Source organism: Bombus terrestris, chromosome 6 (genome assembly GCF_910591885.1).
Source record: "Bombus terrestris chromosome 6, iyBomTerr1.2, whole genome shotgun sequence".
Classification (NCBI taxonomy): Eukaryota; Metazoa; Arthropoda; class Insecta; order Hymenoptera; family Apidae; genus Bombus; species Bombus terrestris.
In genome coordinates this window covers 838117-853060 of record NC_063274.1, presented here as the reverse complement: position 1 = coordinate 853060, position 14944 = coordinate 838117, and the positions used below count along the sequence as shown (strand labels likewise).

At 41.9% G+C, this 14944-nt stretch overlaps 1 protein-coding gene across 1 annotated transcript in view; it reads left to right on the top strand.

Annotated features, from left to right (window-relative positions):
• The first annotated feature begins 10556 nt into the window (after positions 1 to 10556).
• Positions 10557 to 14944, top strand: part of LOC100643145 (A disintegrin and metalloproteinase with thrombospondin motifs 10) — a 90882-nt gene continuing 86494 nt past the window's right edge. The window contains exons 1-2 of the mRNA XM_048406416.1: positions 10557 to 12295; positions 12675 to 12819. The gene's annotated coding sequence lies outside the window, so the exon portion shown is untranslated. The remainder of the gene's footprint in view (positions 12296 to 12674; positions 12820 to 14944) is intronic.

Sequence of the window (14944 nt, the reverse complement as noted above, 5' to 3'; positions counted from 1 at the left end):
CTAACGCCATGAAACTACCGAGATAACGACCAAGAGAGGGTGGCGAATGTCGAGAATCGTCGAGTCGCAGGGAAGGCTAACGCCGATTTACGAGACCACAATTTTGAATACGTTCCGTGGAACGAAACGGAGTGCTCTATAAAACGATGTTTCCGTTTATTCCTCGCTGTTGGCACTGGCACTGATTCAATTATCAATTGTCAATTATCACTTTATACGAGATATTAACTCCGTGAGGAGATTTGAAGTCTGATTATTTGTTTATTCGAAGTCTGGACATGAAACAAAATATATTTCAGTAGAAAATAAACGCTTTGTATAAGACTATTGAGAATACCTGGGTATTTGCGCTATTCTACGTCTTTCGTTTTTCTCCTTTCGTCCAGGTATTCTTTCTTTCTCTTGATAGTATTTCTTCGAGGAAGTTACAATTTAATTCAATCTTCGTAAATTCGCCAGGCCGAATTCACAGTTTATGATAATTTCTATCTCATCGACGACCCGCCATTGGCGAACGACTGACAGTGCAGAATTAGTGTCAACAGTGTCAACATTTTTTCGTAAATATCGCACGACGCATCATTAAACTGTAATCTCGCAAATGGGCGAACTTGTAGCATTTGGCGTATATCTGTCGTGCGAACTATTTCCTTCTTTATAACGAAGGTGTTTCGAAGAAAACGACGGTCTCGAATAAACGAAGAATAAAAATCGACTTAAAGCCTACGTTGAATATTTAGCGTTTCAGAGAGGCAACGCGTGGAAAAGAAAGTTTTTGAAATAACAGCGCGAATACGGCGTTCGTATTGTATGTAATTTTTTAGTAATAACGTTGGCTGGGTAGATTTTACATGGATTTTCAACATAAATCGGTTTTTTCTGCGAAATGTTTAATTATTTATTTTATCCGCAGAACTCGCTGGAAAAACAAACAAAGAGAGACACGCTGAACAGCTAACTAGACGAAACGAGAGTGTGGAGTGGAAATATGTAACCACGTTGGACTGAAAGCGCGCGAATAACGTTCGGGGAAGGTAATACTGGACGAGGCGCGGTTTGCCACTCGATGCGGAAAGGAATTCGAATTTTAACCGAAGGTTCCTGGAAGTACATACTTAGAGGTACGGCGAGGAGTTGCGGTCGGTTGGACTCATCAGAAAAGCGGCACTCGTCTGCGGAAGAAGGAATAAAGGAAGGAAATGGAGTGGTCGCGCAGTTTCTCGAAACACGTCTGTTTCCCAGCGGTGTATCTTCTGTTTCGGTGCTTCTTTCCGCGACATCCTGTCCCCCTTCCTTCCGGAACAGTCTGTCTGAGATATCTTTTAAATGTAAAGCGCCGCTGAAACGCGGAGATGGATGCTAGACTCGCCGAGGCTCGACCTAATTTTTTTCTGTTCCTTTCTTTTCGATGAAGAAGAACGTTGTTACCGCAACTTGCCAGGAAAGTTATTCGACTTAAAAATTTCGTGGTCGCGGGTTTAATACATGGAATATTCGAGCAATTTCTTTATAGGATATTAAAAGACATTTTTATCGTCTTCTTCCTTCTTTTATAAGTAGAAGGATGGTAGTCGGATAAACGCGAAGAACTTTAATTGAAATTTCATATTAGCGAGACTTGTAATTTCTTCATAAACGACGTCTCTCGATAATCGTAAGACCGTATACGCGACGTTGTATGGTAAATCAAGCTTATTCGTATTGTTGTCGTGTTTCGACCCATATTTTTCCCATGTCATCTATATGTTTGAAAAATGCTATCGCGCGATTCCAAAGTGATTCGAAATTATCGCGAAAAATATAAGTTACGACGGATCGAAAAAGTAAAAAGGCTAGGCAAACGCAAAAGCTTGGCGAAAGATTGCCGGGAGCGACGCGTCGGTTTCGCGTTACTAGATACGGGAATTTTCTCTCGTACAGAGGTCACGGTGTTTATCAAACATCCTGTTTAAATCCGCGGTCGGATTCTAGCTTTCCTTCCGCGGCACGAAAAGTCCGTCGAGTTACCCTCTTTACTCGTTGGAAGAAAACAACCAGCCCAAACGATAGTTTGAATTGCTAAAAGTTCCGTCGGTGTGCCGGAGAATGCAACCGCTGCACCGCCTTATTATTATTCCGAATATAATAAGTCACTGGTTGATATGGCCGGTGATTCTAGTTGACTGTCAGCGCCGTGCGACGCGGCGTTCAGTTCGTTTCCGTTCCGCTCCATCCCGTCTTTTTTTCGGATTTGCATACGAACCGTCTAGACTCCGTCGTTCGAGCCACCTACTTTTCCTGCCTGGTTGATTCCATTTGAAAAAATGAACCACCTTCCCGGTTCTTCTTGGTTCTCGTCGCACTATACCGCGCGGATTCATTTTACGAATGCTTTTCGTCTTAAGATGCTTGTCATACGCTTAAACCCCGGAAGCACGGCCGGAAAAAAACCCGAGGGAAGGAAGCACTTTGATGGAAATACGAATCCGCAAATTTCTGCCGTGCTTGCGTGACTTATACCTTCGGAATGATTGATATGAGAGCGCGGCTTTCGTTGGAATAGCTCGCTAACAAATTAACTCAGACTCTTCCGATTTATAACGGGAAGACGAACGATGTCGGAACAAGAGTAAGTACGTTGATTCGATAGGAAAAATGAAGTATCGTTAAACGTAATTCCTTTTTCAGAATTACTGATAATATACGAACGACGTGCAAACAACCTCCAGACGTAAATTTAGGTGAGAACCATATTTCGATACATAGTGGTACGTTTTGTAGACATTTGTAGAAAGGCAAATATGTTAATGTCGTACGATGTATCGATGTGAGTAGATTATTCAAATAAATACCACCGTCGATGCTTAATTAACGTGGAACGTTTACCAGTACAGGGTTTCGACGCTTAATCACTGGTCTTTCAACAGAGAAAATCCTTTAGCATATTCATACGTTTGCGAATCCATATATTTGCCGAAAAATATACTCATCCATTAATTAAATTTTCTCTTTAGCGCGTACTGTCGTGTTGATTGATCGAAAAATCGGGGATTTTTTAACCGAAAAGATGATTAATCGCATTTTCTTTTTAAGAAAAATGATCGCGATGATTGACATATTTACAGCTATATCGCCGTGAAAACCAGCACTACAAAGATTAATCGATCTAAGGTCAAAAACTTAATAATTCCTATACAAAGTGCAATTTTCTTGAAGCCGTGATTTGTATCTAAAATATTTCGTATAAAATGTCCCAAACTAATGTTAAATCTCTAAACACCTGGAAAAAATTGTCTATGATATACTAACGATTGCGATTCATCCTTCCTTCAGATGTCAGGTTTCTTCTTCTACGGTTAGAAAAACGAAAAAGTATCGTAATAAGAAAAGTACTCTATCTTTCTAGATATTTCTTCGCAAGATCTACGTGTTATCCTTTTTCCTCGACTTCGTATTCTCATACGTATGTCCTGCTTATACATAAATCTTTGCTCGTTTAACAGCCATACTTTATCGCGCGTATAAAATTCAATACTTATATACATCTAATCTACTCCCTTACACCAACGTATTACTATATATTTTCTTTCGCGTTAAAGTCGAAAAGATTAATAGCCTAGCGATTTCTGCTCTAATCAACCGTTTATCCATTCGATCGATACAAAGGTGGACGCAAGTATTAGAATCTTGCGCGTATTTCATTTAGGATGATTAACTCTAATATTTGTATAATTACGTTCAGTTTTAATTCCAACCATCGACCAAGCAATTTTATCTTGGCGATGGGGCCTCTCTCCGCAACTAAGCTCCGACTGCAATGACTCGTGAAGAAATATTTTTAGAGACGGAAAGCCCGATTTTAATTAAAACACGGCAACACGTTCGACGAGGGTCTCGCTCGACGACTTCTACTGGAACTCGAATTTTCGGTGAAACGATCGAACATATCGAGTGTTTCGCGGCCATAAGAACAATGCCAACGATCTCTCAAAACAATCAACTTTCACCCTCTCGCAGTTCAAATTGTTTTTTCCCTTGTGCAAAGCATCGGAAACACGGTGCTCGTCCTCTACGAGGCGGCAGTTTTATTTTTACACAACACTTTCGAGTATACGAGCCGTCTGCGGCCGAGCAAAGCACTCCAAACTTCTCTATCGACGGTTTCCCGTTGCTGTTGCTCATATTCCTGTCTTTTTAGATATATTAAAATTTCGTCTACTTGCGAGAAATAGCAAACGAATAAGCACACAGGGATTTCTAGATCGATGAGACAGAATAACGAAGAAAACATTGCGAGAACGTAATTCTTTGGGTGTTGTTGCGCACCACCTGGAAAGTCTTATCATCGCCCGTCTTTCGCGCGAAATTTCATTAATTAGCGATGTCGGGAGCCTTGGTACGAGAACAGGACGGAAATAAAAGCAGCGTGGTCTGACGAGTTTCGCTTGGCAAATGTGAAAAACTAGATCCCAGGAACGGCGAAACAGCGTCCACGAAACCGCAATAACGATACACCAACCACTGATTCTGGTTCCGCTATTAATCGTCCGTATCGTACGTAATTACGTCTCTTCCAAGGGGAATGAAGGGAAATGCTTGAAAATATAGTGGTGGCAGTTTTGAAACAAAGAAGCCCGTTCAAACAGAGGAGAAAAAGATAAACGTAAAGAAGCGACGTAAGGCGAGGGAAAGAGAGAGGAAGAAGCGAGGAGAGTCGCTCGGTGGGAAAGAGTTGCTGCGAGCAACTGAAGTTTCTGGTCGGGAGTATAAAACTTTTTACCGCTTTAATCTGAACTTTACGATAAGGAGATTGCATCACACGGCTATTGTAAGTCACCTAGAAGGCTGACTGTGAAGTGCCTTTTACCGTAGTCGCTCGACGAACCAACTTTTTTCTTCCACGTGTACAATCGTACTTTGAAAATGGAATTAAATATCGGCCGACAAAAAGAGGTTCTCCGTATCCATTGTGTTTCACTCTCGTATTTTTTCTGCTTTTTATACCCTCCAACTAATTGTCAACTTACTTAGATTTCTTTCTTAACGATCTACTTCTCCGCGTCGAGCTTTGAACCATCGAAATAGACTATTTACGGATTATTCAACGAATCGCCTAGCGATCGGAAACCCGGCCCCGATTAACGCGTTTAACGAAATTTGTTTCCTTTGAAGTTGCATCGACGTTCAATTCGACACATCGAAACGTTTTGTTCTTAAATCGATGCGCGGTGCGCTATTCACCAAAGATTTGTCTCCTCTTTCTCTCTCTCTCTCACTCCCTCTCCCGCCGTCTCTATTTTTCCAGTTTCATCCGTGGAATTATCCGCTTTAGCGGCAAAAAGCTGTCACGACGAAATTGTCCCTGAGAAATCAGAATGGTTAAACGTTCCTCGATTCTCCCAATGGTTTATTTCCTTCTGTTCATTACGTTCCTCTGCGGAGAATTTGCCATTGTGTACACGGGTAACGTATTTTACCACAATCAAAAAGCGAGATTTCATAAATCCGATCAATGATGCTTTGGTTATGTCGCCGTGATCGATGCTTCGATAGTTTTAATTTGAACTCCGACTCGTCAAAGCGAAACGTTCCATGTAAACGACAAACGGTTTTCAACGAAACGATCGATGAAACATGCCGCGTGTACGCGACCAGCCTTGCATACGCAACGAATACGATATTCCTCTATCGTTGGTAAAAAATAATTTAACAATCCGACTGCTCATTAGCGTTTCTGCCAAGCGTGTCACCGAATTCCGATATACGGCGTCGCGATACAAGTTTCAAGAGATCGGCTAGCTCGTTACGTTGATTTCTCCAATCGCATTTTGAAATTAATTTTTCTTCGATAATTACGTACTTTGTCGCGTCGTGCCGCGTCGCGTCGACTCGGGGCGTCTGATAATTTAAATCGACGTGGCAAAATGTAATGCGTTCTACCTGTAAAATTTATTAAAAGATCATCGTCGATAAGAATAAAATACAAATATACGAATATTCGTAAGCAAATATCGAGAATCGAGAGGTTACCGATTCGTCTAAACTCCAAACGAAAGTAAACTTGAAAAGATTGAAACGTAAATGATCGAAGAGAAATTTAAATATGTTATCTTCTTCTCTTTCTTTTCTTTTCTTAATTTTTCTTCCTTAATATCGAGTAGATATAAACCTATGAAAGTATAATTATAGATACGTACAGCTAGACTTCCTAATCATTGATTATACTACTGCGAACAGATGTAAACGTAAATCATGAAACGACGTTGGCTTTTCGTCTAATTATTTTGACGTGCTTTCGGGTGTTTGTTGGAATTTGAAATACACACAATTCGGAAAGACAACATTGTAAATTTCTCGTATTGCGAAATTCCAGGACAGCATTCAACATCGTCGCTCAATTTCCACGCGTTTTCTCTCTAACTGGTAGAGTGGAACTTCCTTTTTGCTGAAATGCACAGTCGCCGAGTGTAACCAAACGTATCTCCCAACGTGATTTCAAATTAATTAAAATTAATTAAGGCTACAAATATTCCAGATTAAATATTTCTACGAGGGAGAACATTTCACATTCTTTACATTACACGAGCGTTGTTGTCTGAGGTTACAACGAATATTTCACGGTCTCTGTTCCGAAATTATTCTCAATTTATCTACTGTTATAACGTTAATGTAAAATTAATATTTTTACATACGTTTCCTTTTCCTTTACATACCTTTCTTATTCGTTTCATAAAGGATTACATCGTGGAAGAAATCTTTTCGAATAACGATTTACCTCTATCGATAGCAAAACGATATTCTTTCTTCTTAATTATTCCCTTGAACTGCGCTATCGATAGAACTTTGTTGTCGCACGCCATAAAGCGGTCCTACCACCCGCGATATAGTTTTTATCGTAAGCGTTCGTTGAGAAATGACGAAGAACAGACATTTCTTGCAAACCTTGAAAAATCTTTTTCCGCGATATTTTTCCGGTGGACGAGAAGTCGTTATTGCGATCGCCTTCGCGGCCGGAACCCAGTCTTTCCCGTCGGAATCGTATATCTTGGGTGTTCGTGAAATGCCGAGAAAAAGTAATACCGCGAGATCTGGTGATTCAACGTTGAATCGCGCTGTAGCTTCTTCTCCGTCGACTCGTTCCGGTCAGACAAAGTGTCTGGTATCTATCAGAGAAGAGTTTTTTCGAGTCTCGCAAGAACGTGGCAACTATTTTTCGTGGTTTCGCGGCCATGGTAAGAATGGAAACCCGATGGTTCTTCCAAACGGAGCTCATTCCGCTTCGCGTTTCCTCGTGTTGCCGTCGTTATCCGATAAAAAATCGTTAGAAAGTCCTTGCCTTCTTTGTCCGTACAACGATAATCCCTATAACCTGATCGTTTCTGACGAGTTACGTAAAGTTTTCAGACAAATTGTCGCTGTCGGGATACCGCGCGAAAATAAATCTTAAAATCGAACGAGATGCGATTCGATCTACTTTGTAAATTTATACTCGCCAACGTAGTTTAATAATTCGCTGTTATACGTATACACGAAACGTCCTCTATACGAAATTTTTTCACTAGGTGTATAATCTCCAGCGAGTTATGCGTTAGTCGTTTGGCCCACGCTCGCGCTGCATACACACATAGCACAGCAATTAAAACGTACCTCTTGCCTGGCATATTTCCGTTTTATTTTTATCGCGACACGTTGGTTAGTTTTACGCGGATGGACAAAAGCGTTGCAACAACGCGGCTACGTGTCCGAAAAATCGGCTACACGATGCTGTCGGCACCGTTGTCCCAAATGATAACGAAATCAAAATTCTACATCGAAGCGGAGATACGTTTGCCACGCTTTTCAGTCATTGGCGTAGAGTTACCGAGAGAGAAACGAGGTTTTCAAATATTTCTGTGATCGCGCAAAGTACGCGTCGATGGTTGAACGATGATGCGGTCGCTCGTTCGGTTCGTTCCATGTTCGTGCTCCATCGATTTTCTCCTCTCGAAGCTACTTGAAAGTTCTTGGAAGAGGCGGCTCGTCTCTACTCCAACTCTCCGAGTTAGTCCACCGAGCAACCGCTTCTTGGCCGCGATCCGAATACATTTTTCGACGGTTTCGACGCAAGAGAACGTGCCGGTGAATCGTTCGCTTCGATAACGGCTCGAGTACGCCAAACGTATGTTTTCGCTCCTCCGATCGATCGATACGTTATTAAACTCTTGACCGAGTGGAAAATAGGGATTCCAGGCATATGTACTTATGTTCGTAACTTTCAAATGCTCGCGAATGCGAGAAAGTTTCGTCGGTTAATATACCGATGATAAATTACGTATTCCATATATACACGCTCAAACGTTAGTATAGTACGCGCTAATTTAGACTCGTGCTTTTTCGTAAATTCCTAATTTTACTCGACGAATCGTTCTTTCCCTTTGCGAGGGACAACAACTTTTTCTATTACCATGATAAAGAAAAGCTATTTGAAGCTGTTGAGATAACAAGTCGTTCAAAGGTGTCACCAATCTCGTCGAATTCGACATTTGACAATTCGAAACTAATGCAATACCCTAATGTTGATACGTCGTACGTATAGAATGAAAGTAGGTACGTAGTCTACGTAAAGAAGGTAGATTGCATGTATATCTCGCTAATTGATTTTGAGTGGTTGCATGCGGCGAGAAACGCGCTACGCGATTATTTAGATATGACGCAGCAAAGCGGTTTTTCCTCCTTTCTCGGTTTCTTAACAAAGAGAAAAACGGATCGAAGATATCGAAGCGCGGTTGATGAAATTTTCTCGGCGATCGGCGGCCAGGAAATTGAACCCTGAAGGGCGCTTTTCGCGATAAAGCGGATTCATTAGCGAACACGTTCTCTCGCGTACAAGATTTTTCGTTGCTCCACCGCCTACTTGAGAAGTAGGTCGCCGGCCTTTCGCAAAACACGTCGGCATGTAGGTATCGAACGAACACGGAACAACCGACGCGTAAATTGTAGTCGTGAAGCGTGGCATGCGCAAACAGAGTTATACCCTTAGAAGAAATATCTTCAAGAAGCTGCATTTCTATGCGCTCCGCCGCGGTCGATTCAACGAGGAAACTCGATCTGCTTGGGCAAATTACCGAATATCGGAAATGTTGAAGCCGACCGTTGCGGAATTGTGAAACGGTGGAAAATTTGTAGGCCACGCTCTAATTTTCTTCGTTACGAGAATCAAGCATTTACCTTCTACGTAGATATCATTCGACAAAGCTGGATAAACGAAAAATTTATCTGGTTGCTGGCGCGTTATAGAAACGCTGGTAGTCGCGAATCTTGTTTAATCATCGACTTGGCTCGATCAACGTTCAAATATCAAAGTTGAAGCTAATTATCTAACGTAATTCGACAGCGGTATAATGTAAGCGTTTTATGTAAACGTGGATGTTAACGTTGTTAATTATGCATTCACTTTACCGACGCTACTACTACCTTCGTATTAATTTGATACGATTATTAGCGCTGAACCTCGAGCAATGATATATGATTATGATAACGCTGATTATGGTAATGAAGGAATTCAGAAGGTCCTAGAATCAAGGCAGACACGTATTCCGAAGGGAAGCGAAGGGAAACGTCGAGGTTCCTCGATTCCGCCGCCTCCGGCAAGGAGTTTCACTCGAAAATTGGTATTCTCCGTGGAATAATTGATTGAATTCGAGTCGGATGGAAGATGTTCCCGACGAGATGAGACGCGATCGAAGGAAGGCGACAGCCTGATAACGACGATTCATTTTTCAAGGGCGTAGCACGCGCGCCGGATACGAGATCGTGGTCCCGAGGAAAGTCAGGTCGGATGGAAAGTTCGTGTCGCATCGAATACCTCATCACTTCAAGCGTTCCTTCTACATGGATCGAACAGCCGCGGATAGGATTCCCGACGACGCTGTTCACTACCGTTTGCAAATCGACGACGAGGAACATCATCTCGAGCTTCGGCCGAATTCCCGTCTCGTTGCTCCAGGCGAGTTGAAAATCTCCTCGATACCCGGTGTCTATGCTAATTTCACCGAGCAACCTTGAAAAAGGAACGTGCTAACGTTTGCTTGTACGAGCTGCAGCTCGTCGGGAACGTTGCAAGTGCCGTTTCATCGCGATAAATTTGCCAGAGTGGAGTAGTTTTCCCGATGCAACGCAACGTTTCGATTTTAAATTATATAATACCGTGCTAGAGCTCCCTCTCTCTGTAAAGAGATAAATAAATCGAACAATTTATTTCAATTTATTTATATCAGACAGAAACTATAAAGTTAGACTTGCACAGTCCGAATACGATACGGAAACATTTTATTCAGGCGCTATCGTAGAAGAGCACAAGGTATCGAGAACCTCTAAAGCTGGAAACAACGATGATTTCTTAAAGAATGTAAAATTGCGAGGAATACGCGACAGCCAGTGCCATTATCAGGGTCGCGTTCTCGGTCAATCGGGCAACAGCGCCTTGTCCACTTGTTACGGCCTCGTTAGTATCGCCCTTTATATTCCTTTGGCGATTAGTCGTTTGAAATCTTGAACGATATATCGGCTTTGGCCTATTTAAGATGTAAATTTTCCAGCGTAAGCTAGGGCGCGACGTTAATTCGCGGTCTGTTTGAAACAAACGGATAAAGTTTTTAAATTACGAGAGGCAGCCTTCCGGATAAAGCTTTCAAACGACTCGAACAAATATGGTGGGCCGAGAATCCCGGCGTAAGATAAATCTGACTAGAAGGAATCTCGGTGTTCTCATCTCCAGGCCGGATATATTAGAACGAAACGATCGTGGTACACGATTCAGCCGGTGGCAGGTCACGACTTTACCAAAGAAACGGAGCACCCGCATGTCGTCTACAAAAAGAGTCCGGACGAATTCGGAAGGAACGCCGAGATTCTCTGTAATGTCACCGGCAATATGGCCAAAACCATTGCCAAGCGCGCTTTCAGTTCGCAGAAAAGCCACCCACCTAAGAAGCAGACTAAATCCTACACGATAGAACTGCTGCTGGTACTCGACAAGACCGTTCTCGATTATCGCCAGGATTTCGACGTCGAGAATTACGCGCTGACGCTGCTCAACATGGTACTAACTTTGCCCTACTTTGCTCCTAATTGCCTTCCATTAAAGGTTAAAAATAGACAAAAGGCCTTTGCACGTTCCAACGCATAACACGGATGTACCTGTGTTATTTTCTGATAATAACAGCATCGCTAAAAGTTATTAATTTTAAGCGTGTTTCAGGCCGCGGGATTGTTACACGACGATAGTCTAGGCATTCCAATGGAATTAACCGTTGTTAGAATCATAAGAATGCATGCCCAAGAAAACCAGGTAGTTTTCTTTACTTTACCATACGATTATACCTCTTAGCCGTGTTTCTTTAATATCACTTTGATATCACGCACGTTAAATCACGAATACAGATGACCGTAGCGATAACTAAAGATCCAAACAGTAGCCTAAAATACTTCCAGGAGTGGCAAGAAACGATCAACCCTGGTGACGATTCACACCCGAATCACCACGACTGCGCTATTCTCATTACAAAGTACCTTGCGATCGAATTAACGTTGCGCGTATCCAACTTAATCTCGAACCAGCTTCAACGTTCATTCGTTTCACCAGGAGTAACGTCTGTGATTTGCCGAACTTGTGCGGTTTCACCGGTACCTCGACGATCGCTGGAACTTGTGACCCTTTGAAAGGCGCTGTCGTTATAAATGATATCGGCCTACACACAGGATACCACATCGCTCATCACATCGGACATACGTACGAGTTTCATTCTTCTTCTTCTTCTTCTTCTTCTTCTTCTTTTTATTTCTTACGCCAAAGAATACTACAGTTCGAAATGTGAAGGTTCAGAAGGCGTTCCAAAGAATGTAACACGATAACAAGATACCACTTCCATTAACTTGTAACTTCTAAATGATATTACGTACGGTTGACATTAAGATGGATAATACTATAGATGACCTTTAAATGACTTTCAAGTAACCTTCATCGAAACAACGTACTCGTGAAACTAATAAGCGTATAATACAATATGTTTAGAATTTTAACCTTTATCGACGAAGGACCTTCTCATAAAGCTAAAACGTTTTTATCGTTGGATTTGTCGTTTGTTCGTTTCGAGCTTGAGACGAACTTTTAACACAGATTAGGCATGTCGCACGACGTCCAAGAGGAAAATGGTTGCTCAGGCATTATTCGTCATGGAAAAGGATATGTGGAGACGACGGTCATGCATCCCGGCAACGTGTATGTCACGAAAAGATGGTCCGAGTGTTCGAGGAATTCGCTGAAATCGTATATCGAGTAAGAAACTGCATTGTACAGCACCGGAACTTTATCAGATCGATTCGAGATTGCTTTTGCTTTCATTCATTTTAAAGCAGCGAAGAACCTTGTTGACCGAAAAACGCTTTAAAATTCTACGATAAAATTGGATTTCTTCCAGAACTCTTAAACGGAAGAACGGTGTATTTCTATTCTTCTTGTTTGCTAAAATTCTTACGATTTTATCAAACTCCTCTATTTGCTTAATGCCGTTGCGGATGCCGTTGCAAAAAAAAAAAAAAAAAAAAAAATGACGGGAAAGGCTATCGCTAATAAAAGCAAAATATTTTAACGCTTCTTTAGGTCGCTGATAGTCAGCAAACGCTAAAGAAGATTATCCGTGCGATTATTCTTGCAGGACAGGTTTGGGATTTTGTTTGGAAGACGAGCAGCAAAATCACGAGTTTCCCAGCACGGACCTTCTTCCAGGTGTAGTGTACGACGCGGATGACCAATGTCGGATACAGTACAGTTCTGATGCACGGCAATGCGACCTGGGCATGGTAAGAAAGCAAATTTAATTGCCTCTGTATTATTTTTTTAAAGCGTGCTTGTGTTTCTTCGTAGCCAGCTCCTATTCTCAACGGGATATTACGTTACGTGGCTCTTCCGCAACCGTATTTTCCACGTAATATTATGCGCCGGCGCGGCATGCAGCTCCATATCTTTTATATTTCCGTCATATTTCGTCGGGGCCAAGAAAGAATATGTAGCCTCGCTGGGTTCTGAAAACTGGATCCACCACGAAAATTGAAACGTTCGCGAGAATAACGTTTTCGTTGTTTCGATCAACGCGAATGTGATCGATCGTTTTATCTTCGCATCTTTAAAAAGGCGAAAATCAATATTTTCATAAGCTCGAACGTTCGCGCCGTAGCTCGATTGATTTAACGAGAGGGAGACCGTAAACCGAGCGGCTGTCGCGTCCAACCTCGGTCAAACAGCCTCGTTATTTCGTCATTTGAAATCGTTAATGATGGGCCAACACGAGGCCGTTGTAATTTTATAATTAAATACGAAAACATAGAGACGCGCGTAGCAGGGTGGCGCGAACGTTAATGAACTTAACGAAAATTCAGAGTGTGCACCGTTTATTTATCGAACGACATTGTTTTCCAGGAACTGTAATAAACGCGTTAATACGCGTTGTTGTTTGATATTTGCATACGCACCGGCGAAACAAAGATTCGGTTTCTTTTTTCTTTTCCTTTCTGTTACGGCAGAAAAGAAAGTTCACCCGTAACTGCGTGAACTGGTGCGGTTTCATTAATGTGTTCCACTTGTTCATTAAGTTATTCGTATTTGTAACAGTCGGGGTCGGTGTAAAGCGGCAGCTGCAAACACTTTCAGCTTTGTTCAACGACTTTGCCGCGTTAATTAAGCCGTCCGCGCATACGAAATTAGTTAAATTTGTCTAGCTGTTTGCCTTGACGAACAAAAAATTACTTCCACGAGCATATGTTGACGTTTTTATAGCACGTCACCGGTGAAATTGTCTGAAAACCGCGGAAAACTCGATTATTTTTCATCTATTGCAACGTATACGAATCGAATTCTTTTCGCACTTGTTTCTACGTATTCGCGTCACATGTTTGAGAAAAAAAAAAAAAATTACAACTTTCCTCGATGCTCCAGGCGTATCGTTTCAATTACGTATTAGCGCCGTTTAACCTGCTCTCTTTTCGCCATGCAACCTTCTAATCAAGGGGCCGGATGGAACAAACCTTTGCTTTTAAGTGGCTATACTTTAGACCAAGTTAATTTCTTTAATTTTCCTATCTCAGAGAATTTAATTAGAGTACCGAGTACAGATATATTAACGTGACTGAATTCAAAGGTGCCTCGACTACTAAGGGAATTTCATATAATTTATGTAATTCGATTTATCATTCTCTTTGCGTCGCTTAAACCTAATAAACTACGGAGAATAATTACGTTTACGTTGTCGGACAACATGGTTTCTCGATTATTTTAGACATCGTAAATTGCCTTTCGTAGCAAGCGGATCGGTTCGCGTACTCTTCTAAACTTTCGTTTTATTAACAGGATCGATTTCTATCGTCGAGTTCGTTTAACGAAAGGAAAAGTTTGATTCAAACATTCGAGATTTCGACTCTTCGTTCGTCTCGACGCAAAACTGCCGAATTCTTTGCCTCAAAATTTGTCATGCGTGGAAATAAGTAAAGAAACGGTTCTGATAAAGTTACATTTTAGTAACTGGTTGAGTTTCGAAGAAACGAGCTTTGGGTTGACTTTATCGCGAAAAGCTCCATCATTTATCCCGACAAAGTTCGGTACTTCAAAGTTTAAATTTGAACATTTGCCACTACTTCGATCGCACGATTTCGATTTAGGCCGGGAAATAAGAAGCGATATTTCTTACGTAGTGACAGCGTAACGTCGTACGTGTTCGAGGATTGGTCGCATTTCCTTGGCGATTCGAGGCGTCCACGGATCGCCAACGCGTCAGTCGTCGTCAGGAATCGCGATACCGATGCGATAAACGGCGATAAACGCAGACCGCCCGTGAACAGGCACCATCTGTCGTTCGCCACAGCAAGCTTCTACCTTACGCGCGGTCTACCTTATCCTTTTAGGAAAATACGTTCTGTCGTGCATCGTCGGTTT